This window comes from Mytilus trossulus, chromosome 8 (assembly GCF_036588685.1).
Source record: "Mytilus trossulus isolate FHL-02 chromosome 8, PNRI_Mtr1.1.1.hap1, whole genome shotgun sequence".
Taxonomy (NCBI): Eukaryota; Metazoa; Mollusca; class Bivalvia; order Mytilida; family Mytilidae; genus Mytilus; species Mytilus trossulus.
Window position 1 is genome coordinate 38,764,978 of NC_086380.1, and position 21,235 is coordinate 38,786,212.

The window sequence follows — 21,235 nt, forward strand, 5'->3', positions numbered from 1 at the left end:
AGAGAAAAACGACAACGCCATGGCTAAAAGAGTAAATAGAAAGACAGGTGCACCGGAAGGGTAAGCAGATCCTGCTCCACATGTGCACCCGTCGTGTTGCTCATGCCAGTACAAACCCGGTAAATAGTCTATTTCGGTAGGTCACATTCGTGAAAAAGAAACGGGGTTGTAGTAACGACATTATGAACATATCCGAGTTCATCTGTGAAAACGGTTATTCCATATAAACGGTCAACCGGCAACTCATGATGGCGTCCGTAAAATTTACGAAAGGATCAATCTAATTAAAATATTGATCTCTGATTACGTTATACTTCCGGCATATGACATTTGCGCCGATTTTGAAAAATTTCATTCTTTCATTTTGCTCCGATTTTATATTTTCTCCTAATTGGATTTATAGATAAGTTGTAGGTATTAGTTATACTTTTACATGGACTAAGCACAGAGTATAAAGACAAAACATATATGTAGTTTTTATAGATGTTATAAAAAAAATACAGGCCATTACGTATGTTAAAATGTAAACTCTGTTATAGAAATGCCAGCATCAGTACGTAAGCTAGACAAAGAGATGGACTTCGTTATCTACAATTATGCCAAATATAGAAGAGACGAAATCACAAGAAAAGAATATATCTTATTTTATCGCTATTATCTGTATTTTTCCTTTGATGTGTTTTTGTGATAATTTTCATATCACTCGTGTAGAGTGAGAATGAAAATTATCGCTAGTTTCTAAGGTCCTTAGCAACAGCGTATTAATATAATTCATGCGCTAGAGTGTCGGCCAATCAGAAAAGATTAGCCAGAACTATACAAAAAACTGTTATCGGATGACTTCGCTGAAATGTCAACAATAAAAGAAGATTTCTCGTTTTAATATTTTACCGTGAATTTCACCGTTAAATAATTTATTGGAAGTTAATAAAAGTAATCAAATCATGTTATTAACAAATAAAAAAAATCCTTTTTTACATAAGTCTACTTCAAATCATCGTAGGTCTGTCTGCATGTACATTTCTTCATGCATGTATATTTCTCCGTCTGCTTTGAAAATACATAATATATTCAACCGTTCACTTCATTTTGATACGTGGAAACACCAAATTACAGCTTATCAATAGTGAAAATGGTTTTCGCCATATTTGAACACGCCGGATAGTCAGATGAGACATCTTGTTTCAAATGAATGAACTACCTGAGCGACTACATATATATATATCAAATAAGCCTACGCCAAAAAAAATAGTACCACAAAAGAAAATGCATTATCATCGTATAAGATACTTTTTTTTTACTGAAATTTAAATTAAATGATATTCGAAAATACAAATAATAGCGATAAATAGATTATTTATGATCATTTATGTTTTTTAAACTCGATGCATTTTCTCATTCTCATCTCATCGAAGGGCGGAGCATTCTCATCTCATCTCAGGGCTCCGCCCTTCGATGAGATGAGAATGAGAAAATGCATCTCGTTTAAAAAAACATAAATAATCTATAAATATAAGATGTGTTGCCTATGACACTCGACCGTGAAGAACAGATTAATGATTTGAATGTATTCCGTTGAAGATGTTTTTTTTTATTTGAATGGGCTGAAAATAGATTTTTAAATTTGTCATTTTACTTCTTGATTTAAAAGTATGTAACTAAGTATAAAGCTTTTATATTTACTTATCCTGCTCGAAACCCTACTTCCACCTCCCAATAACATGACTGGGATAAAGAGTTTCCCTATTGGCACTCATACCACATCTTCTTATATCTTTTACCTAGAATTTTTATGTAAAAAAATCGGCGCAAATGCAAAACGCCGTATACTTCATATGTATAGTATTACGTAATCAGAAACCAATATTTAAATTAGATTGCGAAAGGATGATTTCAACTTTACCATTTGGAAATATTGGTTGAATAGTTTTTTTGTAAGCAGAAACCCTCAGTCCATCAAGGAAAACATGATGGGGAATACAAGCCCAGGAATATATATCGTTTCAATTTGGAGATATATACTCCGTATGCAGGTGCTGCTAGAATGTAGCTATGTTCCGGATCATATGAGTATTTGGACCATACGCGTATGGTCATGACCATATGGGTATATACTCATATGGTCCAACCATACGCGTATGGTCCGACCGTACGCGTATATGGTCGGGGTAATTAACACTCTGTTACTGTTTAGTTTAAATACGTCTCAACTCTTCATATGGTATGAATGTTCATTATAAAGACGCTATCATATAGGTAATTTTATATTTATCCACATGTATAATCATAATAAAAAGATTAGCTAAAAAAACTTGAATAGAAGTTTCAAATAGTTAATTTTATTAACTTGCCAAAACTATAATAAACACATTTTATACCAATGGTCATTGTCGATGGTCATTACCGATGGTTAATACCGATTTGTTATAACGAGTGAATGGCAATATATATATGTCGACTTAAAATATTTAAAAAAAAAATCTTAATGAACTGTTACACAAGAAGTCAATTGAAAGTAACACATTTTATTTAAGTTGTCTTGTGAATATGGTGTATTGCAGTCGTGTTACAATATTTGAGATCTAGAGCTTCTTAAAACATCGTAGATATATCGGAATGGCCCAAGACCTCGGTAAAACTGTACGCAGCTGCAAAAAGGCTAACTTTTCATCCGCAAACAAAAGATGTAAATGAAAAGGATCGTGCACAACAAGGACTAGTAAATGCAAAAAAGCTATGATACCGTGTGGAAATCAAGCAAGAATGAAATTAGCGATGAAAACTGACTAGGGCATCGATATTTAATTTTTACGTAGTCTTTGAATTATAAAATTAATACATTGTCATGTAACCATCATTGCTTTTTGAGATGGTTTTTGTATTGATACGTTTATAATGTAATTTGAAAAAAATACCTATATGGTCCAAATACTCATATGGTCCGGCCCGTTAATAGCCAAACGAGTATTATACTCATATGGTCCGACCATACGCGTACGGTCGGACCATACGCGCATGGTCGGACCATATGAGTATACGCATATGGTCATGACCATACGCGTATGGTCCAAATAGAGGTCGGTCATTTACAAACGTATCAACCGTATCGTATACGTTGACGTATCCGCATCTGCAGATATATAAAAATACACTATGTGATCCCGAGCTTATTAATAAGACCGTAATATTCATTTAAAAAAAACTTATTTGAATCTCTTCGAAAAAAATAAACATACACTTTCAATATTTGTGATAGTGGTGTTTTGTGAAAAAAAGGGCGTTCTATCAACTACTTTTACATGCCTTTAAAAAGGAGCCAATGTAGGGCAGTTACGCGAATATCGTACATAATGCTTTAATAATCTAGTTAAAACATATTTCAAGATCTTATATGAATAAACACAAAAAAAAATTAAATGTACTACTTATATACATGTAAGGAAGTTTGAATATTGTTCATTTGCGATTTTATCATAAAAGGTAATAGAAAGTACTGAGTATCACTATATTTGTCAATCAACAATTTACAATTTGTCAATGCTAAGTGAGCACAAGTTCATAAACAAACAAACTAGTTTACCGTATTCACTCCTATCATAGAGGTTTCCAGATTTGCTACCGTACCAACCGTAGTACGAAGTGGGAGCCGTCATTTAACTTTTGAAAATTATTGATGTATACACTTTATATCAACAAATGGTTTAGGAATCATATGCATAACTGTTTAGAGAATTTTTAGCTGTAATTTGGGACTAATTTCATGTGGTTTCTTCTTGTATTCGAAGAAAACAATAGTGTGTGCACTCGATTATGCTTTCAAGCAACTGTTGCAAGTAACCGTCGGTACGAAAGGTTTATAGTTAAGAGTTATTTCCCCGTGAAACTACATAGATACAAAGAAGCTAAATTACAAAACAAATTTAAAACTTTATAAATTTTGTTTGTAATAACTTTATGTATCATAATAAAATGTTAAAGTTTTGTATTTATTTTGGTAAGTTTTTAGAAAACATGATCAAATAAAATGTATTTGAACAAAATAAATTGACCTTAATAACAAAAGAAAAATGACAAAATTAATATAAAACCAACTCTTTGTTCAGTCAGTGTGTGAGAGGTCTGTTACACAAGTAGAATAAGATAGAAAATAGTCCAGAGAGACATGATCAGACATACTTTAAAAAAAAATAATACTCTGTTGCAAGAAACCGAAGGTGTCAAAACGCGTGATTTCTGATTACTGTACTGATAATGTATGTCATTTTACTTAATAACATTGCCTTGTGATAATTTTGTGTAATATGTAATATATCTGTTGTATATATATGTTGAAGAATTGAATAAAGATATAAAAAAAAAAAAAAAATCAGACATCCGGAATGAAGTTATAAAAAATACAAGGTCGTTTACATCTTCAATTTGAACAATTATGCATAGAGATATGGCTGATATCGTATTTCCTTGGCATCCTTCCTTTTTGGACAATTATCTTTACCGTCGGGCTTTAAGTTTTTCTTTATAAAAAAAAACCCTCATAAAATCAATATGCTCTATAAATTTTAGAAATATCCCCTTTTTTAATATCTTTTTCGCAGTAAGCCGAGAGAGAAAACTCAGAAAAACTGGAGTTAAACTATTTTAAGTAATATCGTTTTCATGATACTAGTACATATAAACCTGAACCAAATTACAAAGAAACATTTACCAACCGATGAAAATGATCCTTAATTTGAGTCCATAAATCAGTTGTAAATGGTGCAAAAGACATTATATAGCAACACAGTATTTTCCGTAGAACATTACGAAGAGTTAGAAAGACATATTCATATTGCATTAGACTAAGTGTAAATATAGCGTCAAATTACTGCCGTTATCAGTGAACAAAATACGCTGTGTTGTATGAAGTTTTTCTGGCAATGCTGTACGACAGAAGGATTAATGGATGCATATTGGTTTAATATTACCCCTCGTAGATTATATTATACTACTCGCAGGCATGTGCAATTTTACTCGCGACAATGTTTACAAATATTAATGTAATAACAATGTCTAGTGACATACCAATAATAAGCTAACACGATGAAGTAACATCGTGATGATAAATATTTCTACTCAAAAAATGGTTTTCGTTAGTGTCATAAAATTTATATTCATTCTTTAAGTAATTAATATAATCAACAATTTTATAAAAAGTTCAGTGACAAAATATAAGGAAAGAGAAAGATCGATTGTTTTACAATGTGTGTTGCGTTTTATGAAAAAATGTTGCTCAAATGATCGAAAAGATAGCTTAATTAATAAAAATTTCTTTAATGAGAAATCAATACAATTTTGAACTCAGTTTTGCCATTAGCACGTGTACTAGTCCAGTGACGCATCGAGAACTTTTCATAAAAGGGGGAGGGGCGCTCCATCCATGCTTCAGTGATTCCCTATATAATCAACCAAATTTTTGCCACGAAAAAGGGGGGGGGGGCGGTCCCCAAGCCCCCTTCCCCTGGATCTGTCTATGTAGTCATTAACGACACCAGTAAGGTACAAGTAAGATATAATTTAAAATAAGTAATTTCTAATTATTCCAATTTATATTTAAGTATTAGAAAACATTCTTTTTTCTAATCCTTTTCTTAATATACAAAAAACAGAAATATAGCCATACAGAAACGCAAATCTATATTTAGAATATAAAGGTCGAGGCAACTCAGTTCCAGTAAGGACTGTTTGATTCATTCTCTTGTGCACAAAATAAATTTTATCGTATAATATCACGTGCAAGGTTTTCTTGAAGCAGTGAAATCGTAATACAATAAAAGATAACGGTTTTTATCACTGATATGCAATTTTGTTTCTCTATTTTTATCATGATACATACAATAATCTCATGCATTAAATGAAACCTCCCAAACAGCACCAACGGTTGTGTTACGTACCAACCGTACCTGATACGTAGCAAATCTGGAAACCTCTATCATGCCTGTAAACTGTTCCAACTATCCGGAATATCTTTAAAATTTGGGTTCGATATTCCACAAAAACTCAATATTTCCTTATTGTTTTGTAAATTTCTGCGTTAAAAATTAATTAGTCGACCATTTGCATTATTGAAAGTACAGAAAATTAAAGCTCGGGATCATATACTGTTTTTTGGTATGTCTGCAGATGCGGATACGTCAACGTATATGATACGGTTGATACGTCTTTAAATGACCGACCTCTAATACTCATATGGTCCGGAACAGCTACATAGAAATGTAAAGTTCACAATTTGGACGCTGAAATCATCACGTGGAGATATATGTTTTACACTGCACAGAGAAGAATTCTCACAGGTCTCTAACCATAAACCTACATATTTGGCTTACGACAGCACTCTAATACAGTAACCATAACCGGTGAATGCATATCATTTATATATACTATTGTTAAAGTAATGCGTAAATAAAAATTTAAAAATAATGATGGATGAAAAAATGCACAGATCAGTACGTGTCGATCTGATCGGTAATTTTGTCTCAACGAGAGAAAGGCTCGAAATCGAAAGACATAGAACATGTAGAAGAAGTTAAGTATATATATATTATGAAAGGAAACTGAGTAATTCTTAGGCGTAAGCAAAATCTTATACGACAAATAAAAAAAAATAATTTAAGGTGATGATGTAAACTAAAAGAATGGAGGGATAGATTCAGGGATAAATAAATGTGACTTAATGACGACAGCATCATACATTTTCTGTTGAGTAATTCAAGTCCTCTTACCTTAGTCCAACTTAAGGTCAATATTTACAGAAAGTTCAAGTAAACATACTATAGCTGTATGACTGATTACAATTTATCAACTAAGCTGGTCTAAACTGGAATCAGAACCGCAGGCATTTGTCTTTGATCTTTTTAAACTTATATACCTCAATATATTACATGTCATAATTAGAACATACTCACCCCTTCTCGTCCAATGAAAAGTCAGTTTTTTGCCCTCTACTTTTCATAGTACATGATTTTCCATGCACTATGAAATGCTATACATGAATGACTTTTCATTGTAAGTTAATTATGAAAGTGGACTATTAATAGTTGCAATAACGAAGTGTTCAATCCCCTAAGGCATTTTCCTTGGGAAAATAGCCTACTGATTAAAGATGAAAAAGCAAAGATTAAAATAAAAACATTTTGAATTTTGCAAAATTTCATGCATTTTCTAATGGTACACATATATAGAATAACAAACAATTTTTTTGTTTGTTAAGGGTGTAAGTAAAATAATACTTATTTAATTTGTATACCTGACATTTGAGGGATTTCTTTCTCAAGTAAACAATGCCAGACTGCTGATATATAAAGCAAAGATTTTTTTGTAGAAACACAAATACATGTAAATTTATCAATAAAAAGTAAGCATTTAATGTTGAATGGTCTGAATTTAAATACATGTATTTATACAGAGAGTTTTATATTTATAAAAAAAAAGTCATCAAATTTCAAAAATGGAATTAATATTACGGAAGCCGATAAGGGCCATTCAAAAAAAATATTTTATGTCGTAATTACGACATAGCATGTCGTAATTTCGACATAACATGTCGTTATAACGACATCGCTATGTCGTAATTTCGACATAACATGTCGTTATAACGACATAGCTTTGTCGTAATTTCGACATATTATGTCGTAATAACGACATCACTATGTCGTTAAGAATATGTATTATGATTGGCAAAAAACTAAATGACACAAAGATTAACATACAGGTCATCATAATGCCCCCAATAATTAGAAAAGCCCCCGTATTGTCAGCTATAAAAGAGGGAGGAAAGATACCAGAGGGAGAGTCCCCGAAATGTTGTGTGGCAGACAGTGTTATTTTTTTAATTATTAGCTCCCTTGGTAAAACTCCAAATTTCATATTTAATGTATTCTATTGTTAAATGATTTACATGAAGCTTTATAAGTATATATTTGTTAATTGCATAGCTTTTGCTATTTGAATTAATTGGTTAAATTTTTCTATTTATATTTTAAAGTTTGATATTTGCATCGTCGCAAAATCTTTGGGTACTTTCTTTGGATACCTTCAGTGAGAAGCATACATATTTTATAGATCCCAACATTGGTTCAGATATCTTTTACTGCAAGAAATAATAGATCGTTAAAAACTTCCATTTGATAGATATAAACTTATCTGTATAAATATTTGTGTGATGCAAGATGTATGAGAAATATTTTTGAGAAACACTTTTTAAAGAATAATATTCTGGTACAAGAAACCGAAGGTGTAATAACATTTAATTTCTAAATATTGTGCTGATTATATATGATTATACTTAAAAACATTGCCTTGTGATATTTTGTGTAATATGTAATATATCTGTTGTATATATATGTTGAAGAATTGAATAAAGATAAAAAAAAAATAGATATAAGAGTGAAATTACTTGAAACATTGCCTTGTGATATTACTGTGTAGTACATCTGTTGTATAAATATGTTGATAAATTGAATATATGTTGTATAAATATGTTGAAGAATTGAATATAGATAAAAAATTAAAAAAAAATAGATACAAACATGATTGCCAAGTTTTCCAAATTGAAATTTTATTAGAGAGGTGGACTTGTCCTTCCAAGGCAAGCCATTCTTTTTATCTCCTTATAAATAATCGTAAACTACATGGCTTCTTGTAATGAGGGTGAAATGAAGTATTGTTTGCTCTCTTTCTACTCTCAAACGTAGGGCACGATCATTCTACAACCCCTAGGTTTTAAAACAGAATCTTCGCAATTTCGTCCGCAAAAACAAAATAAAAATGTTAGAAAACACGAACCATTATTAAAACAAATATATGTTTTGAATTATGTTTTTACAGCTCTTGATCATATTCTAAGTAATATCTAGTATATTTGAGAATTAAAATAAGAAAGCAATTGTGAAAAAAAAACGGATGTCCAACGGAACATTTACGAAAAACCGTTTTAACTCTCATGTATTGTGATCCTATTTCTTATCCTCCGATCTTTTTGATTCTTGTCAGGATCAACGACATGTGTCGATTCTTTTTGGCGTTAAAGCCGTTATTTTACCTAATTTCATTTGACTCGCTGACTGCATATTAAGGGCATACGATACAGTTACAGGGAAGGTAATGACGTTGCTAACGTAATTTGTTATTTTCGCGACGTCAAACTGTGACATATCGGGAAAAGATGCATTTTTCGACTGATTTTTATCATTCAAACTGATTTAATTTGAAAACGAGTTCATGGACCCCTATTTTTCAAAACGGCATTTGGTTTCATTTTGCAAGGAGATTATGTGACCCAAATTATATAAAACTGTAAATAGAGGATGTTTTTTAATTGTGATAAACATGCAGTAAAAAATTACTTTTTTTCCTCAATTCATGAACATTTGATAAATATGAGTTATTTCTGAATAAAAAAATGTATATTTTTTAAAGACATTTATAAAATACAGAAATTACCGATTATTTAACAAAAAACAATTTGTTTTTATCTTTTATAACAAAAAAGTTATGTCTTTCTTTCTAAAAAGAAATTACGGCCACAAATCTGAATTTCGAGCAAATATACAAAATTTCGACCTCATTTTACTCGAAAAGTAGCACATGAAGGTATATTTTTTATTACATATTTGATTTAATCAGGTAAAAAATAGCCTATATGCAAATTTTCATGAACTTGTAAATACAGGATCAAAACTGTATCGTATGCCCTTAAGCTGGAATAAAAAAAATGTCCGACGTTTTTCGTTAACTCAACGACTAAAAGTAGATATAGCAGAAAATGAAAAAAGAGTAAGACAATAATAATAACTAACAAAAGTACAAATATTTGACTCATGTGAGTTCAAAATATCTTCTCTACACAGTCGTTTTTCAAACGGTAGTCATTTTGTCCAAGTTGATATTTCATTTTTCAAAGCAAATAACGCGTATTTTTTTATTATTGATCAAAACAAAAGTTTGATACACGAGGAGTAAAAAATGCCAAGTTATCAACTACATATTTGGGTCTTAAAGGAATAAAATGCTTCTATACATTACTAAACGGTAGCCAATTTGTCCAAACATCTAAAAACGTCTAATTAAGATCCTAAAGACGCTAATTTCTGACGTTACATGTAATTGGGAAAAAATCCCATTACATGAACTTCGTCCAACTTTTGCACAGACAAATTTGAGACACCAAGACAGTCCTCTAAATGTAAAAAGCGAAAGGAAATTTATGTTACGGAAGTACTCCGAAATAGATCATTTAAATTCGTCACTTCAGTAAGGTGCAATCACCAGTATTAAAAGACTTAATACCAGTTATCGGAATATTATACTTCGCGATTTGTCCTGCTATTCATGGTATAACTGTCGTGATGAAAGCAATTCCTGTACTAGCGCAAGCCGGAACTTTTCGTCCGAATATAAACTTGTGCATGAAATGGAGGTAATTGAAAGACAAATCCCAAACAGCGACGAAAACCGTTTCATCGAATTAATAAAAACCCAGGATTATATTTGCCGTTTTCGCGGACGATCCAGGAGTTGATTACTATATTTTAAAATGTATATATCTGAAGTCAAGATGACTAACTTGGGAAATAAACCTCAAGCTACCGTTCAAGTAATTGAAGGGGTGTATTTCGACAACATATGTGCCAGGGAAATACAACTCTATTCAAATTTAACCAAGGGTAAAAATGTTCGATTTATTTGCAGTGTCAGATATATTTGTATTAGGGTTGAATTAAGATATAGAAAATTTACAATGACAGATGATATCACACTGGATGCTATGCACCTTGAAAGTTAAACATCCTATGATAAAATAAATAAATATGGAAAACCGTATACATGTACTTCCGTCCAATCTTTCCTTCCTGTATTAATTGCAACAGTACTGCATTTTTAGTTCAAAAAACTTAAAGCGTAAACATTATCAAATCGATTTCCAAAAGTCGAGGCAATTTTTGATAAAATGACATCACAAAACGAACAGAACCAGAATTAACCAACAATGTAAAACCCTCTTCGACACCGCGTTTTAAGTGTAACGTGTTGTAGGAACATGGTGCCCAACGTTTGAAAGTAAATTAGAACAATCGTTACTTCAATTTACCCTAATTACAAAAAGCCATGTAGTTTGCGCTTATTAAAAGGAAGATAGAATGCTTAGCTTGCAGTAGAGGTTTACTTTAACCTAGTGGTAAATTAAAGCCTTGCCTAGCTGTATATTTTTTTTTATCTTGTAGGCCCTTTTTTTCAATTCATGTTTCAATTTCTATGGAATCTATAAAATATATAAGTTTCTCACTGAAGGTATCCAGAGAGGGTAATCAAAAATTTTGTGACGATGCAAATATCAAACTTTACAATATAAATAAAAATCTTTAACCAATGAATTAAAATAGCAAAAGCTATTTAATTAACAAATACATACTTATTAAGCTTCATATAATTTTTTTTAACAAAAAAATACATTAAATAAGAAATTTGGAGTTCACCCAAGGGAGCTAATAATTAAATAATAACACTGTCCGCCACACAGCACTTCGAGGACTCTCCCTCCGGTATCTTTCCTCCCTCGTTTATAGCCGACTATGCGGGGGCAATTCTAACTCTTTTTTATAGCCGACTATGCGGGGGCAATTCTAACTCTTTGGGGCATTATGATGACCTATAGTTGTTAATTTCTGTGTCATTTAGTCTCTTGTCAATCATAATACATCTTCTTTTATATATAGCGATGTCGTTATTACGACATGATATGTCGAAATTACGACATAGCTATGTCATTATAACGACATAGCTATGTCGGTATAAGTATGTCGAAATTACGACATAGCGATGTCGTTAAAACGACATGTTATGTCGCTATGTCGTAATAACGACATGATATGTCGAAATTACGACATGCTATGTCGTAATTACGACATAAAATATTTTTTTTGAATGGCCCTTATCGGCTTCCGTATAATATAACATTGTGTTGCTTTTTAAATTAAAAAATCTCAAGATGTATAAGTATTTAATTTTACCTTAAGCAGACGAAAAACAATTTATCTATATGGTCCTCACAAATTATGTCCAAACTTTTTCATTCCATCCATTGCAATGATGATTACCTATGTTTTACATTTAGTTTATTATAAAAAGTGAACTCTTATTCAGGTTTGAATATTACAATGGGAAAGGATAAATTGTAAGGTCACTCGAAAGTGTGAATATGCTCTAAATTGGTCAGACAATACTTGGTCATGTTTTATGAAGATGTAAGCCCTCGGCTTCGCCTAGGGCTTAAATCTTCAGAAAACATGACCAAGTATTGTCTAACCTATAAATAGGTATTTTTTTTGAGACAAGCTAGATTTACTGTCTGTGTCAATGACCCCCAAAACGTAAAGGTGAATCAACTTATGTTGTTTTTATTTTAATTTTTTGGCTTAGGTATATTGGGTTGTCGGACTCATAAATGTTGGACTAGTGGACTTTTGGGCTAATGAGTGTCAGACTGGACTAGTGGGACGGATTAGTGGTTGTCAGAACATGCGGAATATCGGGACTGTCCCAATAAGCTATGTGTTGAAATTGTATACTTTACATTACATTGAAAGGGAGGGATAGGGTCTGCATCATGGTGTAGTTATTATAAGGTGGAAATAATGCATATTTTAAAATGAGTGGTGGGTTTTTTTTCTTCGTTTTTTTTTTGTAACGGTATGCTTTTAATATACAATTTTGAGATTACCATTTACATCCCAAAGAATTTAACAGTCATTTTCGATACTTGTAACACTTTATAAAGTATCATTGAACAAAAAATATAAAAAGTATTAAACGCAGAAAAATATGGTTAATACTACAAAAAATTAAACCATGAATCGAATTGATATTCTTATTTACTGTGCAAACAATAACAAGGGGTACAATCAAAATCACGTGATGGATATACAAACACCGGAAGTTACAGTCGAACTCGATGCTTGAAAGGTTAGTAGTTGCATTTTCTTGTGTATATCAATTAAATTTTGTTGAATAAGTTGGCACACCGAATGTCGGATAGTATGTAGTTTTAAAATACACAATTATGTTTGATAGAAAGCGTGCAGTTATAGCAACACTTCGACACAGTTATCTGGTGAAATTTTGGAACTGTGTCGAAGTGTTAGCATTAACTGCACGCTTTCCAGCAAGGATAATTGTGTATTTCAAAACTAGATAGTTAGACAATATACGTTTAGTGTGAAAAAAAGTGTTTGGAATTTCCCTCTTGGGGTACCATTTTGGGGTATTTCCCTAAGAGCGTAGTCCAGGCGGTAAAACATTGACATATTAAGGAATTAGAAAGGGAAGATGAACTTAATTGATAACATTTGATAAACATGGTATATAAATAACCAATTTGAAGACATACAAGTTTAAATTCATAAAAGTTTTACCATTGTTAATTTAAGTTGTCATGGTCGTAACGTGACGTTGTTGATGAAATACAATAAGGAGACGGGGCTTATAGGTTAGTTGGGGTCATTGACGTATAAAGCCTACGTTTATACGTATAGCTTTATCTGTATAGTAAAATAGCTGATTGCAGTATAATATCCGACATTCGGTGCACTACCTTATTTATTAAATTTTATTGATATAAACAAGTAAATACGTCTACTTACCTTTCAAGCGGTCTGCTCGACTGTTACTTCCGGTGTGTGTACATCCATCACGTGATTTTGATTGTACCCCTTGAATAATATAGGATCATCAATGAACAGGGACAACTAGTAAACTGCATTTAATTTCATTTCCTATTTTGCAATTCATGCTGTGTTATCATATGAATTTCATTTTTAAGCAAATTTGATTTAAAAAAAAATTAAAAATCAAATTCTCTTTTCGCCAATGAATGGAGAAAACGGTACTTTTTCAAAGAAAGGGAGATAATTTGTACCAACCAGTATTTACAACACTCCCCTTTTTCGTTCTCAATTCTAGCTTCAAGAATTAGCTGTGATAAAGTGATCAGGTATTATCTGTTTGGTCTTTCATCACCATCTTCAAGCGAGCAACAACTAAATGATTCAATGGAACTTTCCTAAACAGTCGAATATTCTTTATATTGTCAATATTTGACTGGGAAGAAACATGTCGATTAAATTCATTTGCCTTTTCGATTTCATCAAATATTTTAATTTGTTATTAACCATTAATGCATTAATGGAGGTACACTTGTGTCGTTCAATTGTGTTAGTTGTTTGTATCATTATGATTTTGGCCAACAAAAAAGTTCATAATCAATACATTTGACAATAAAAACCCAAAAGTCAATGTTGGAACAATCATGTGATGGCAAAGTACATTAATTCATGCTGGGGCAAGGCCGTAGTAGGCATCTTATTTTAGTGAGGCAAAATAATTAAGCCGAGGGTATGAAATGAATGGTGCAAAATCCTGCATTCTAGGCATTTTTAGAGAGTCTGATAATGTTTTGAATTTGGACAATTTTTATATAATTTTATCATATTTTAAGACTTTTACTAACACCAAATTTTTAACAACTTTATTTAAATTTATATGTAAGATAATCATCCAAATATCACTGGTTTGAGTCTGCTGCCAGAACATAGAACAAACATCGATTCAGTAGAGTTTGCCAAATTTTTCTATTGCCGGTTCAGTCAAATCGTTTCAGAATCACAATTTGGTCTGCTGATATCCTTATCGCGATGAACATGGAGCATGGCAAGACCGCACAATCTCTCGCCACTCATGCATGTTCTTTTCCAAGTTTTCAGTCGTTTCAGGGCAGTGTGTGTTTCCCAAAGGTAGCACATTATCATCAACACAATGATCAATGTCTTCTTCCAATTCCTTCTCCATCAGCAATTCGGTAGCAGCATCGGCATTAACAGTTTTGTTTGCAAAAGGGAATTAAACTTTCCTGTACAGTCGTAGTTACAAAATATTAAACTCGCTTTTATGCTGACAAAGAGTAGACACACTAGGGATAGAATGAGATAAGATACAGGTATATGATTATATCTATAGAGTAAGTATATCTGATATGGGTACAGGGGAAATTGAAATGGAGTTTTTGACGTTTACATGTAGGTCCGTAGTTTCCAATTATTTCTGGAAATAGTTGGTGGTATTTTAGTTCCAGAATCTATAAATTTAGGGGTTAGGGGTTGGGGGTGTCCGATTCCGAACCCCGAATATAAAGAAACGAAATTCCGTAGTCCCGAATAAGTAAAGACGAAATCCTGTGTTAAAGGTTCTACCATTCCTCAATAATATCAAATTGGAATATGGGATATTCTTTCAATTTTTAAGGTTAAAGAAACATGTATAAAAACTAATCCATGCATGTTTCATGTTATTTATTTTTTATTTATCTGTAAAGAGAAAGATTAAAGTTCGTGAAATGAATACGCAGACAGGACTGCCCCCTTGGGATGCCCAGTACTTGATTTGTCAAAAGTTGGTGAAACGGAGAAATGAATACGCAGACAGGACTGCCCCCTTCCGAAGACCAGTACTTGATTTGTCAGTCTACTTATCGTTTTTGGATTGTACTAATGAAGTTATATGCAATACTCAGACTCTGTTCACAAAAAAAATTTACTATAGAATTATTCCTTCTTTACTTATACCTTCAGTGTCGCTTTTCCTTTTTCTGCAAGAGCCTGTTTTTAACTAGAGATCCATGATGATTACCGTTACTATACGTTAATGTAATCGAGAAACATCACCCGGGCCATAAAAAAGAATAGGTTTGTTTGCCAAAACACTACCTACCCAGAAAAAAGCTGCCTTCTCAAATTAGGCATGAAGACTAATAAACATCTGATACTTCAATTTCTTAAAAAAAAAATAATGCCTACCTACCTACCTTGAGTAGGGTTTGGGCAAACCAAAATATTTTTTATTGTGGCCCCGTTGAGATGCTGAGTTATATCCAGGAAGAATAGTTTAAAAGGAATGATGACAAGTTATAGAAATCAAGGTTGAGACAGAACAACAAATGACTATTATATTTATATATAAGTAAGTAAGTAAGTAAATTATTTATTATAGTGACATGTGTAAATTATGTACAGATTATAAACATATAATATATGATAAATAGTAATACACCCGGCCCAATGGACCTATAAGTCACCTCAAATAAAGTAAAACAATTTTATCACGTTCTAATCGTTCGTTGACGTAAGTAAATTTCAAAAATATATAGACAAAAAAATATTTGTAAACAAAAATTTAAGCTTTAAATATGTAAAAAAATTAAGTGTTATATAACAACTGACGTCTGATATGAAATGCACGAACTATATATTTTGCTAATTTTCTTATGTGGAAAGACATTAAAAAGTTCAATTTGTCAGCATGATTCAAATCTGTGAAATTTTCCTCAATTAAAAGTTTACCAAAAAAGTTAACTCGACATTCAATATACAATGGACAATCAAACATAAAATGGAACTCAGTTTCAGTTTCTTGATTTTTACAAAATATACATAGTCTTTCTTCTACACTTTCGTTTGAGTATCTACCAGTTTCCACTCTTAATGGTAAAATTTCACTTCTAAATTGCGCTAAGTGTGACCGCTCAATTTTACTCAAGTTCAAATTCACATAATTTTCAGTTTCAAAGACTGTTTTAAAGTTCCTATATGTTCGTAATTTTGAAACGTCTTGGACGGAATTCCTCCAGATATCTGAATACAGACGAAAAATGTTAGTTTCAACCAAAGATAAATCGACCTCTGATTTCAGTTCGTAAAAATGTCCTAGTTCAAGCTGGTCTAGTATATCCTTTACTTCACTACACCAGTTACTTTTACAACGATCATAGTCAATATTGAATGCTAATTTGGTGATGCGGTTGTTGTCAAATCGAATGAGTCTATTCCAGTATCTCACCATATTGATCCAACGCCGATACTGACTCGGGATCCAGCCGATATCTCCGTGTATAGCAAGGATAGGTGCAAATCTGTGTACTCCTAAATAGTAACGAATAGCCCTGTTCTGAATATTGTCTATTGACTGATATTTTCGGTATCCCCATACACCAGACGAGTAATCAAGTATAGGAACAATACATGAGTTGAATAATTTTTCATATGATTTATATCCAAAGTCCTTAATATTATGGATTTTAGCAATTATATTCCCAAGTGCTCGTCCGCCACTTTTCGCAAGAAGATCCACATTTGACAAAAAACTGCCGTTGTAGCTAAATGTTATACCTAAGTATTTGTACTCGTTAACTAATTCCAACTGGTTCCTGCCCACGGTGAAATTAAACTCAGTTTGTTTCGATTTCCCTTTCCTAAAATGAATACATTTCGACTTTTCAGTGTTAATCAATACTCGCCATCGCTTACACCATTGGTGAAGTTTATCTAACATACATTGAAGGTCCAATTCCGATTTCGCTAATATGGCTATGTCGTCCGCATACAATAAAACTGACAATTTTCTACTATCTAAATCTATTCCTACGTTTAAATCGTTCAATTCCTTTACTAGATCATTGATAAATATTGAGAAAAGTGTCGGGGATAAATTGTCCCCCTGTTTCACTCCGGATTTACAGTCAAACCAGCTTGTAAGTTTGCCATTTAATCGGACACAACATTCAGAATTCTGATAGATGCTTTTCACAGAGTTGTACAGTTTGCCATCAATGTTGTGTATGAGTAATTTATACAGCATCATATCTCTGTCTATGAAGTCAAAACATTTTCTAAGATCAATAAACGCAACAAAGAGAGACTTATTGTTACGGACAATACTGTTCAGTGTGTAAATGTGATCCTCACAAGATCGATTTTTTCTGAAGCCGTTCTGTTCATCTGCGAGTATATCCTGATTTTCTAAATAATGCGTAATTCGCTTGTTAATGAAAGCACTATACAGTTTGCTTATACATGATAGCAGACTAACACCTCTGTAGTTCATAGGCAGCCGTGTATCTGAAGAAGTATCCTTTAGTATAGGACAAATGACAGCTTTCCTCCAAATTGATGGTATAAGGCTAGTGTCCAAAATGAGCTGAAACAGCTGTAATAATGTCTCAATCACTACAGGGAATTTCAGAACACTGTATGGGATTTCATCGAAACCACTCGCAGACTTTGACTTGGCGTGCATAACAATACTGTTAACTTCCTCTAGAGTAATGTTGCGGTTCAAATATTCATTCGGAGCAAATAGTGGGTCCTCCATATTAGATTCTAATTGGTACTTATGAGACTTTACACGATCGTAATGTTCATCATCAAACTCGTCACTGTTGCTTCCGTTGTATAAATTTTCGAAGTCTATTCGCCATTTATCAAACACCAACTGTTCATCTTTTACAATATTTCCCAATTCATCGACATTTTCAACTGGTATAGTTTTAGAATTTCTCGGACCAAGGTTTCGAATTTTCTCCCAAAAGTCATTAGGATTCTTCGTAGTCATTGATTCAATATCTACAGCTTTCATTCTCCTATAAGCTCGCTCCGTTCGCCGCAATGTTTTATCAAACATATCTCGTGCTTGTATATAGTTGTTCCGTAATCCCGCTCTAACTTTACGATTTGTACCTTTCCATCGAGTGAATTCTTTCTCCTTAATTGTCATTTTGTTCCAGAGGTCCATTAATTGGCCATTCCAATAAGGTTTTTTCTGCTTAAAGCGTTTCTTTGAGCCGTTAAATTCAACTTTCGGGATTTTGTCTGTCATTTCCGAAAAAATAATTGAGCACAATTCGGTGTAAATTTTATCAACATTGTCCTGAGTTTCTCTGCAACGTTCAATCTGTTCTATCAAATTCAATAAGGCAGTACGTTTAATATCACTGGTCATAAAATCTAACGGGATCTGATTGAGTTTGAAACGAGAACAAGAGCTACGTGTATCTTTTGTCTGTGTTGCGAGGCAGTGACGCGTGATATTGAATTCCGACACAATAGCTGAATGATCAGGTAATTTTGATTTGCTTCCTATAAGATCATGTAATTTAAAGTCATCGACAATTGATTGGACCGTTAACACTCGAAAGTATTTAACATCTGTAAACATGTCCTGGGGGACACATATAAAGTCAACTACCGCTTTACCTTTTATATATGTATAAAAAAAAAATAATCAGTGTCGAAATTTAGTGAGGCAATTGCCTCACTTGCCTCAAGGGTAGTTACGGCCTTGTGGGGTAAATGGGGAGAAATTTTCTTTTTTTTCATGTTATATAGAAACCAAAAATATAGATAACCGAACCGATTTGTAAGCTAATTGTGTAACTATGGACCAACCCATGAAGCAATTATTTTACTTAAACTATAAGAAATGAAAAATAAAGGGACTTCAAGTGCATTTTCAAGTGACATTACTTAAAAATATAATAAACTTGTAAAAATAAAGTATCATCAAGTTAAACCACTGTTGTGACGTATGCTTATAAGTATTTACAGTGGTCTCTCAGTGTATAGAAACAATGCTTCTTTGCCGATGATCGGTCATTGAAATGAAGTCTTGTACTTATTCAAAAGTAAAATACAATGAATGAAAACTATATCTCACCACTTTAACCACTGCTGCTACGGAAGTCTATTCATTCACAGTGGTGTCTTTGTCTATAAAACAAACGCTCATGGTAATCGTTCCCGGAAATAAAACAATCTTATCAATTTAAAGTAAAATATATATAAGGTTTGGTTTTTTTTTCTCAATTGAATTGTTTCATATTTTTCATATTGGGCACTTTTATAGCTGTAACGGTGTGAATTTTACTAATTTTCGAAGGCCGAAAGGTTGGGAAATTGGCTGTTATGGTTACATGCATTTTTTTCTTTGTTGTGATTGAGATTTATTTGACTTCCCTTCTCAAAGATTGTTCGATGAAATGTTTCTGTTATCGCTCTCACTATATTCAAATGCCGAGTTTACATGTATCAATATGGCACACATAAGCCTTGGCTAGCGAAGGGCTAGCGAAGAGGACAAAAGGCGTGTGTCTTTATACATTTGAAAACATAGTATGAATGGTGTAATTTGGTACTCGATAGGTTAAGATGAGTTTAAAAAGCTAATGTTAAAAAGAACATTTGAAGATGTAGTTAATTCGAATCTCTGTTTTGGGCTTTTCTTTTTTCAACTTTTTCAGTAATCATGGATAGTTTAGCAATACATTTGTATTTACAGTTCAATTTTTTTTTCATCTGTGACTATCGACAATTTTATGAAATTCATATGAATAGAACATTGTTATTTTGATGATTGTGGACTTTTCATTTGTTTTAGTACATGCATGTTTTGAAATGTTCGTAAAATATAACAAGCATAAACTTTGAGAGGTTGATTAAAACTATTTTCTTTCAGTAACATTATTTTTAACTAGAAAATATGTTCGATTACGTATTGTTCTGTTAGTTTTATATAAATTGACAAATTTCTGAATCATATCATAAAGTTCGTGCAATTTTCTATTGATGTTCATTACTATAAAAGTTAGCAGTGTGACTGCATATAGATCTAATTGAAAGGTAGTGTAGAAAATTAAGTGGTTATTTAAGTTAACAGATAATATTATAAGGCATAATTAAGAAAGAAACTATAATAAGGAAAAGTCGCAACAACAATAGTTTATGTACGAAACACAATGTCCATTTTCCAAGTATTCACTGAAATTCAAGATGTTTCAAGGACAACGTCATGGCACTATAGCCAGATGGAAACTCAAAAACGAAGGACGTTTGTATATATACACGATATGAAAATTCATATTTTTTTTTACTTTTTATAAGCCAGTCAAAATTTTGACGGGACGTATCATGGTATACAAATGTCCGCCGTCCGTCTGTCCGACCATCTGTCTGTCTGTCCGACGTAAACATGTCGCACCGTAACTTTAGAGAAACTTATCCAAATTTCATGAAACTTTATATAGATGTTTCTTGTGGTGGTCAAACGACCTGTGTACGTTTTGGTGAAAATAAGATTAAAAGTTTTTGAGTTACGGGACATTGTAACTAAAACAGGGGTGTATTTTTTGTATTTGTAGTCAACATATCTCAAAAACAATTTATTATAATTGCTTAAAACTTTACACACTTCTTAGTTATATTCATCTAAAGATCTATATACTTTTTTATGATGATTCAAAATTTCATTTTTGAGTAATTGAGTATTTTGTTAAAAAGGGGGAAGTGTTTTTTTACATGTCGCACCGTATCTTTATTTTTTT

General features: G+C 32.3%; 1 protein-coding gene across 1 annotated transcript in view; it reads right to left on the bottom strand.

The window, feature by feature from the left end:
* LOC134680922 (sodium- and chloride-dependent GABA transporter ine-like) overlaps nt 1-12,136 on the bottom strand; it is a 54,370-nt gene extending 42,234 nt beyond the window's left edge. The window contains exon 1 of the mRNA XM_063540229.1: nt 12,045-12,136. The gene's annotated coding sequence lies outside the window, so the exon portion shown is untranslated. The remainder of the gene's footprint in view (nt 1-12,044) is intronic.
* Between the last annotated feature and the right edge of the window lie 9,099 nt (nt 12,137-21,235).